We start from the raw sequence: 331 nt of genomic DNA on the forward strand, positions 1-331 counted from the left end.
AGTTTATTAAATTTTTAAGGTGATAATAATATTTTAAAGAAAAATAACACTAAATTAAATTATTTTATTAGTTTTATCAACCATTTTTTTAATGATGCAAAGGTAAATTTGGAAAAAGAACAACAAAATTAATCGTTGACATTCTTTCAAATGTTGATGGATAAAATGAGAAAATTTATGTAGGGTAAAGTATTAAATTCGTCTTTATGTTTGAGTATAATTTTATTTTGATATTTGAAATTTAAAGTGTTTTATTTAAATTTAAAAAATTTTATTTAAGTTTAATATAGTTTCATCATGAAGTTAAAGTTCAATAATTAATGAAATATTT

This window comes from Arachis duranensis, chromosome 8 (genome assembly GCF_000817695.3).
Source record: "Arachis duranensis cultivar V14167 chromosome 8, aradu.V14167.gnm2.J7QH, whole genome shotgun sequence".
Classification (NCBI taxonomy): domain Eukaryota; kingdom Viridiplantae; phylum Streptophyta; class Magnoliopsida; order Fabales; family Fabaceae; genus Arachis; species Arachis duranensis.